This window comes from Podarcis melisellensis (genome assembly GCF_964234715.1).
Source record: "Podarcis melisellensis genome assembly, chromosome: 5".
Classification (NCBI taxonomy): domain Eukaryota; kingdom Metazoa; phylum Chordata; class Lepidosauria; order Squamata; family Lacertidae; genus Podarcis; species Podarcis melisellensis.
In genome coordinates this window covers 90,586,044-90,594,128 of record NC_138537.1, presented here as the reverse complement: position 1 = coordinate 90,594,128, position 8,085 = coordinate 90,586,044, and the positions used below count along the sequence as shown (strand labels likewise).

The following is an 8,085-nucleotide window of genomic DNA, read 5'->3' as shown; positions in this document are numbered from 1 at the left end:
ACTCCCGCCCCCTCCCCTCACAACGCGGCGCGCAGCCCGCCTCCTCCCTCGTCCGCCCACCGGGCCTTTGTGACGCGGGCAGGCGGGCTCCGGGCCAAGCCGCCCAGAGGTCTCCGCCCTCCCCAGCGCCGCCGCCCAATCGCCGGGCGCTCCCGCGGCCGGGAAAGAGCGGGGGGCGGGACTTTCCGCCGACGCCGGGGCGCTGTTGGTCGTTAACGGAGCGTGGGAGGGACCCCGGATGTTGGGACCCGCGTTGCCGCTAGCAACGCGCCCTCGGCGCTTCCGCAAGGCCCGCAAGAGCTGCCGGGATATGTAGTCTCGTGGTAGCCGAGTCCTAGTTAAAAAAGGTGGACTACTCGCGTCTGGCATTTCAGTAACTAGGAGGGAGACATGCGGTCAGGACAATGGGGTAGCGCCTATTACAAACCTCGCAGGTTTGCTTCCACCCTTGGGAGTCTTAAGAACAGGCATAGGCAATCTTTGGCCCTCCAGATGTTTTGGGACTACAACTCCCATGATCCCCAGCTAACAGGACCAGTGGTCAGGGATGCTGGGAATTGTAGTCCCTAAACATCTGGAGGGCCAAAGGTTTCCTATGCCTGCTTAAGAATATTGGGAGACAGGAAATAAGCTGCTATCTGTCTGGAGAGACAATGGAGTGTGCTTTTGGGGGTGAACTGCTGCCCAGATGACATGCCTTTTCGGCCTCACTGATGTGATCCAAAAGAAATCAGAGCAATACCTTTGGCACCAGCTTGGCTGTGGGAGTTGCTGGAAGGAGGGGTACGAGACGCCTCCTTCCACTCTGGATTTGTGTAGGACCTTGTTGTTGTTTAGTCGTTTAGTCATGTCCGACTCTTCATGACCCCATGGACCAGAGCACGCCAGGCACTCCTGTCTTCCACTGCCTCCCGCAGTTTGCTTAGGGATTTTTTCAAAAAATCTTTTTATGCCGGTTAAGTTGTCGAGAGCTGAACAACTTTTTAAATGCAAAAATCCATAAGCCGCGCGGTCACAATTTCAGCAAAAATCTGACCTTCTGCAATTCACTCAAAAATGCTGCCAAACTGTTGCAAACGATCCCCTGAAAGTTTTTTCGGTGGAAACAGATGGGTTTTTATAACCGGAAACAGAATAAGCCCTTGACGTCTGAACAACCTTTTTTTGCAAAAATCCCTAAGCCGCGCGGTCACAATTTCAAAAAAATCTGACCTTCTGCAATTCACTCAAAAATGCTGCCAAACTGTTGCAAACGATCCCCTGAAAGTTTTTACAGTGGAAACAGATGGGTTTTTATCATCAGAAACAGAATCAGCCCTCGATGTTTGAACAACCTTTTTTTGAAAAAATCCCTAAGCTGCGCGGTCACAATTTCAGCAAAAATTTGACCTTCTGCAATTCACTCAAAAATGCTGCCAAAGTGTTGCAAACGATCCCCTGAAAGGTTTTTCGGTGGAAACAGATGGGCTATTATCATCAGAAACAGAATAAGCCCTGATGTCTGACCAACTTTTTTTTGCAAAAATCCCTAAGCCGCGCAGTCACAATTTCAGCAAAAATCGGGCGTTCAGCAATTCACTGAAAAATGCTGCTAAACTGTTGAAAACGATCCCCTGAAAGTTTTTTCGGTTGAAACGGATGGGTTTTTATCATCAGAAACAGAATTAGCCCTCGACGTCTGAACAACCTTTTTTTGAAAAAATCCCTAAGCCGCGCGGTCACAATTTCAGCAAAAATCTGACCTTCTGCACTTCACTCAAAAATGCTGCCAAACTGTTGCAAACGATCCCCTGAAAGGTTTTTCGGTGGAAACGGATGGGTTTTTATCATCGGAAACAGAATAAGCCCTCGACGTCTGAACAACCTTTTTTTGAAAAAATCCCTAAGCCGCGTGGTCACAATTTCAGCAAAAATCTGACGTTCTGCAATTCACTCAAAAATGCTGCCAAACTGTTGCAAACGATCCCCTGAAAGGTTTTTCGGTGGAAACAGATGGGCTTTTATAATCGGAAACAGAATAAGCCCTCGACGTCTGAACAACCTTTTTTTGAAAAAATCCCTAAGCCGCGCGGTCACAATTTCAGCAAAAATCTGGCCTTCTGCAATTCACTCAAAAATGCTGCCAAACTGTTGCAAACGATCCCCTGAAAGTTTTTCCGGTGGAAACAGCTGGGTTATTATCATCAGAAACAGAATTAGCTCTCGACGTTTGAACAACATTTTTTTGAAAAAATCCCTAAAATGCGCGGTCACAATTTCAGCAAAAATCTGACATTCTGCAATTCACTCAAAAATGCTGCCAAACAGTTGCAAACGATCCCCTGAAGGTTTTTATCATCAGAAACAGAATTAGCCCTCGACGTCTGAACAACCTTTTTTTGAAAAAATCCCTAAGCCGCGCGGTCACAATTTCAGTAAAAATCTGACCTTCTGCACTTCACTCAAAAATGCTGCCAAACTGTTGCAAACGAACCCCTGAAAGGTTTTTCGGTGGAAACAGATGGGTTTTTATCATCAGAAACAGAATTGGCCCTCAACGTTTGAACAACATTTTTTTGAAAAAATCCCTAAGCCGCGTGGTCACAATTTCAGCAAAAATCTGACGTTCTGCAATTCACTCAAAAATGCTGCCAAACTGTTGCAAACGATCCCCTGAAGGTTTTCCGGTGGAAACAGATGGGCTTTTATAATCTAAAACAGAATAAGCCCTCAACATCTGAACATTTTTTTGCAAAAATCCCTAAGCCGCGCGGTCACAATTTCAAAAAAATCTGACGTTCTGCAATTCACTCAAAAATGCTGCCAAAGTGATGCAAACGATCCCCTGAAAGGTTTTTCGGTGGAAACAGATGGGCTATTATCATCAGAAACAGAATAAGCCCTGATGTCTGACCAACTTTTTTTTGCGAAAATCCCTAAGCCGCGCAGTCACAATTTCAGCAAAAATCGGACGTTCTGCAATTCACTCAAAAAAGCTGCCAAACTGTTGAAAACGATCCCCTGAAAGTTTTTTCGGTGGAAACAGATGGGTTTTTATCATCAGAAACAGAACTAGCCCTCAACGTTTGAACAACCTTTTTTTGAAAAAATCCCTCAGCTGCGTGGTCACAATTTCAGCAAAAATCTGACGTTCTGCAATTCACTCAAAAATGCTGCCAAAGTGTTGGAAACGATCCCCTGAAAGGTTTTCCGGTGGAAGCAGATGGGCTTTTATAATCTAAAACAGAATAAGCCCTCAACATCTGAACGTTTTTTTGCAAAAATCCCTAAGCCGCGCAGTCACAATTTCAGCAAAAATCGGACGTTCTGCAATTCACTCAAAAATGCTGCCAAACTGTTGAAAACGATCCCCTGAAAGTTTTTTCGGTGGAAACAGATGGGTTTTTATAATCGGAAACAGAATAAGCCCTTGACGTCTGAACAACCTTTTTTTGCAAAAATCCCTAAGCCGCGCGGTCAGAATTCCAGCAAAAATCTGACCTGCAATTCACTCAAAAATGCTGCCAAACTGTTGCAAATGATCCCCTGAAAGTTTTTTTCGGTTGAAACGGATGGGTTTTTATCATCAGAAAGAGAATTAGCCCTCGACGTCTGAACAACTTTTCTTTGCAAAAATCCCTAAGCCGCGCGGTCAAAATTTCAGCAAAAATCTGACCTTTTACAATTCACTCAAAAATGCTGCAAAACTGTTGCAAATGATCCCCTGAAATTTTTTTTCGGTTGAAACGGATGGGTTTTTATCATCAGAAAGAGAATTAGCCCTCGACGTCTGAACAACTTTTCTTTGCAAAAATCCCTAAGCCGCGCGGTCAAAATTTCAGCAAAAATCTGACCTTTTACAATTCACTCAAAAATGCAGCCAAACTGTTGCAAATGATCCCCTGATTTTTTTTCCGGTTGAAACGGATGGGTTTTTATCATCAGAAAGAGAATTAGCCCTCGACGTCTGAACAACTTTTTTTTGCAAAAATCCCTAAGCCGCGCGGTCACAATTTCAGCAAAAATCTGACGTTCTGCAATTCACTCAAAAATGCTGCGAAAGTGTTGCAAACGATCCCCTGAAAAGTTTTCCGGTGGAAACAGATGGGCTTTTATCATCTGAAACAGAATAAGCCCTCAACGTCTGAACAACTTGTTTTTGCAAAAATCCCTAAGCCGCGCGGTCACAATTTCAGCAAAAATCTGACGTTCTGCAGTTCACTCAAAAATGCAGCCAAAGTGTTGCAAACAATCCCCTGAAAGGTTTTTCGGTGGAAACAGATGGATTTTTATCACAGGAAAAGAAATCAGCCCTCGACAACTTAACCTGCAGAATTTTTTTTTTTTTTGGGGGGGGAAATTCCCTAAGCCCCGGGGTCACAATTTCATCAAAAATCTGACTTTCGGCCATTCACTGAAAAAAGCTGCCCTACGGTTGCAAATGCTCCCCTGAGAGGATTGGCAGTCGAAACAGAAGGCTTTTTATCACAGGAAAAGAAATCAGCCCTCGACAACTTAACCTGCAGAATTTTTTTTGGGGGGGGGAAATTCCCTAAGCCCCGGGGTCACAATTTCATCAAAAATCTGTATTTCGGCCATTCACGGAAAAAAGCTGCCATACGGTTGCAAATGCTCCCCTGAGAGGATTGGCGGTCGAAACAGAAGGCTTTTTATTTCAAGAAAAGAAATCAGCCCTCGACAACTTAACTGGCAGAAAATTTTTTTTTTGAAAAAATCCCTAAGCCCCGGGGTCACAATTTCATCAAAAATCTGACTTTTGGCATTCCACTCAAAAATGGTGCCAGGCGGTTGCAAATGCTCCCCTGAGAGGTTTGGCGGTCGAAACAGAAGGCTTTTTATTACAGGAAAAGAAATCAGCTCTCAACAACTTAACCGGCAGAAAAAGATTTTTTTGAAAAAATCCCTAAGCCCCGGGTTCACAATTTGATGAAAAATCTGACTTTCGGCCATTCACTCAAAAATGGTGCCAAATGGTTGCATATGCTCCCCTGAGAGGTTTGGCGGTCGAAACAGAAGGCTCTTTATCTCAGGAAAAGAAATCAGCCCTCAACAACTTAACCTGCAGAATTTTTTTTTTTGGAAAAAATCCCTAATTCCCGGGGTCACAATTTCATCAAAAATCTGACTTTCGGTCAATAACTGAAAAATGGTGCCAAACGGTTGCAAATGCTCCCGAGAGGTTTGCCGGTCCAAACAGAAGGATTTTTATCTCAGGAAAAGCAATCAGCCCTCGACAACTTAACTGTCAGAAAAAGGTTTTTTTGAAAAAATCCCTAAGCCCCGGGATCACAATTTCTTCAAAAATCTGACTTTCGGCTATTCTCAGTGTAAACAAGCAAGACAGCGCCTCCGTGCTATATATAATGTATATAAGACCTCCGATGCAGCTACTCTGCCAGCTAGTTATGCACAAGCCAAGCTAGTTTACAAACGCACGCAGAAAACTGCCAAACGTGAGTGGCAACACAATCGCTGGCAGGCTTTGATTACTGCTTCAAAATCACACAGATCCAGGGAATTCTGGTCTTTGATCAACAGAAGGGTGAGGAAATACCCAAGGGCAGTCATCCCTGCACTGACATGGGAATTGTTCCTGAAGAAATGCTTCTCACAGGCAGATGCTCCCTCCGACCACCTGACGCAACTGTTTACCCACCTACCTATTTGGCCTCCCACCGATCCGGACGAAATAGCCAAGCTAATAGCGCAGCTGAAACCGGGTAAAGCCCCAGGGCCCGATCTGATCCCTGCTGAAGCCATTAAACTACACCCAAAATGGTGGGCTGGCATCTTGACCAAAACCTTTGATGCAATCAACGCTTCTGGCCTCATCCCCAAAATATGGAAGGAGGCCATTATAGTACCAATTCACAAAAAAGGTTCTCCAATGGAGCCGGAAAACTACCGTAACATCAGCCTCCTTTCGATCATAGGGAAAATTTATGCCAGCTTTTTGCTGACTAAACTATTGCGATGGGTAGATGAGACTAATCAGATTGGCCACGAACAAGCAGGGTTCAGAATTAAACGCTCTACAACCGATCATGCGATAGTTCTTTACCATCTGGCACGAAAGTACTCCTCTCCCCCCCGGGGCTACCTCTGTGCTGCCTTCTTAGACCTAAAGGCAGCCTTTGACAGCGTTCCTAGAAATATTCTATGGGAGAAACTTGCGAAACAGGGCATTGATAGAAGACTCCTATGGCTTATAAGTCAGCTCCATGAAGGCACCCTTGCTAGAGTGAGACTTACCCCTGCGGGCGATCTCACAAATTCGATACCAATAAACAAGGGAGTGCGCCAAGGATGCATATTGGCTCCCTGTCTATTCAACCTATTCATCAGCGACATGCGAGCACCCCTAGTTAACTCATCTCCAAGTACACACGCGCCTAGACTTGCGGACTATCGCTGCCCACTCCTTTTATATGCGGACGACGCGGTACCGTATTTTTCGCTCTATTGGACGCACCGGACCACAGGACGCACCTAATTTTTAGAGGGGGAAATCAAGGGAAAAAATATTATCCCCCCCCAGCCCCAAAGAGCAACGGACAGGCTGCGCACTTCCTCTTTAGCCTTGAGCAGCATCTTTAGCCTTGCACAATGGGATGGATCGTGCCCGCTGTCCACCGGGGCTGGACTAGATGACTCCTGGGGTTCCCTTCCAACCCTGCAATTCTGTGACCTCGGAAGTTGTTGGGGGTCTCCACCACTGGAGGCTTTTAAGCAGCAGTTGGGGGACCATCTGTTCTTTAGCTGTGATTCCTACATTGTGAGGGGGCTGGGCTAGATGACCCTTGGGTGACCCTCCCAACTCTATGCAGTCCTACACTTCTGCGGCAGGAGATCCACAGCCACTTCACACAATGCCCACTCCCAATTTTCATTGGAGAGACATGTGGCTTCACTGTCTAGGTAGCTACCCCCCTACCTGCCACTCTTCCCCCACCCCACTTAAGACGAGGGAATTCCTGCCCAGAGAAGCTCCCAGGTGAGGCAAGGGTTAAGATCTACCTCTGGTAAATGGCTTTGTATCCTCCCTCTTTCCCTTTTCTCTTCTTCTTCTATGCTAGTTCCTTCTCTTGTGTTTTGTTTAATCTGTTTTTATTGTATACTAAAATAAAAGCTGCAAAGTTTCCTTTTTTATAATATTCCCCCCCCCCTTCCAAACTAAAACGTTAATCTAGATAAAAACACTGATCCAGAGGAAAATAAGGGGGTGGAGAAAGGACGAAAAAAGAAAAAGAGGTAGAGATAGAGAGATTTTTAAAAAGTTGGCTTCTTTAGCCTTGTGCAGCTGGAGAGGCTGTTGGAGAGGCTGCTAGGCAAAAGAGGAAGCCCGGGCAGCGAGTGGGATGGATCGCGCTCGCTGCCCGGGCTTCCTCTTTAGCCTTGCACAGCCTCCCACGGCTGGAGAGGCGCGCATGGTTAAAGAGGAAGCCCGGGCAGCGAGCGGGATGGATCGCGCTCGCTGCCCGGGCTTCCTCTTTAGCCTTGCACAGCCTCCCACGGCTGGAGAGGCGCGCACGGTTAAAGAGGAAGCCCGGGCAGCGAGCACGATCCATCCCGCTCGCTGCCCGGGCTTCCTCTTTAGCCTTGCACAGCCTCCCACGGCTGGAGAGGCGCGCACGGTTAAAGAGGAAGCCCGGGCAGTGAGCGGGATGGATCGCGCTCGCTGCCCGGGCTTCCTCTTTAGCCTTGCACAGCCTCCCACGGCTGGAGAGGCGTGCACGGTTAAAGAGGAAGCCCGGGCAGCGAGCGGGATGGATCGCGCTCGCTGCCCGGGCTTCCTCTTTAGCCTTGCACAGCCTCCCACGGCTGGAGAGGCGCGCACGGTTAAAGAGGAAGCCCGGGCAGCGAGCGGGATGGATCGCGCTCGCTGCCCGGGCTTCCTCTTTAGCCTTGCACAGCCTCCCACGACTGTAGAGATTGCGCAAGGCTTTTCTAGAGGAGGGAGAAGGGACTGACTGGCCGCGTCAGTCCCTTCTCCCTCCTGGGGAAAAGCCTGCAAGTGCCGCGCGAAGCTTGTGTGTGGCTCTTGGGGGCTTTTCCTGCTTGCCCCCCCCCTGCATTCGCTCCATA

The 8,085-nt window shown here is 47.2% G+C and overlaps 1 long non-coding RNA gene across 1 annotated transcript in view; it reads left to right on the top strand.

Annotated features, from left to right (window-relative positions):
* The first annotated feature begins 73 nt into the window (after positions 1–73).
* Positions 74–8,085, top strand: part of LOC309370306 — a 343,221-nt gene continuing 335,209 nt past the window's right edge. The window contains exon 1 of the long non-coding RNA XR_014168506.1: positions 74–347. This is a non-coding gene — a long non-coding RNA (uncharacterized lncRNA). The remainder of the gene's footprint in view (positions 348–8,085) is intronic.